Source organism: Nanorana parkeri, unplaced genomic scaffold, assembly GCF_000935625.1.
Source record: "Nanorana parkeri isolate BGI_ZX_2015 unplaced genomic scaffold, ASM93562v1 scaffold1590, whole genome shotgun sequence".
Taxonomy (NCBI): Eukaryota; Metazoa; Chordata; class Amphibia; order Anura; family Dicroglossidae; genus Nanorana; species Nanorana parkeri.
In genome coordinates, this window is record NW_017307858.1 from 324935 (window position 1) to 325695 (window position 761).

Sequence of the window (761 nt, forward strand, 5' to 3'; positions counted from 1 at the left end):
GGACGTGCGGCATTCTGTAACCCAAACCGGCCAATCAGCATTCAAGGTCCTGCGGCTTAGTGTTTTTTTTTTTCTACTTCTGGATAGAGTAGGGAATGGTTATCACCCCTGTCAGATTATTTTTTTCATACCCTTGACTTCCTGTCCCGGTGACACATCAGGAAGTGAGTCAGAAAATTAATTCTTAGTTGTCACCGTAAAAAAAAGGAAGATCCCTCCCCGCCCCTGCGCCGTTCCTGTTCTGGAGACAACTGTAACATTTTAGATTTAACATCACTTTCTGTTTCCGGCGACGAATAGAGAGCGCCAATCTCCCCATTGTGGGCACACACGATGAGAAAAAAACCTGACGGAGGTCCTAACTCTTCCACGCTCTAACCCAATTGTGAATTCCGAGCCGCCTCGGGAACAAGAGGTGAGGGGAAAACCTCCCAATGGGGGCAGCTGTCTAAAAGAGGGGTTTTCCCCACCACTTTGGGTATATTGACTCTCGTTTCCTGTTGTGTCTCTGGGACAGGAAGTGAAGGGAAATCTCCCCAATGGGACAAAGACAGCAAAAAAAAGAATACATATTGTGGTTTTAAACCTGTATCCCCCCTGTATCGCAAGGGTTAAGTGCTCATCTTTGGAATCTGACTTCGGAAAGCTTCCTCTAACTTCCTGTGTCGTCTCTGGTACAGGAAGTGAAGGGAAATTTCCTCAATGGTACACAGACAGCTTTGAGTAACCTGGCAGTGGTGCTGACCCTTCTTTACTCTATC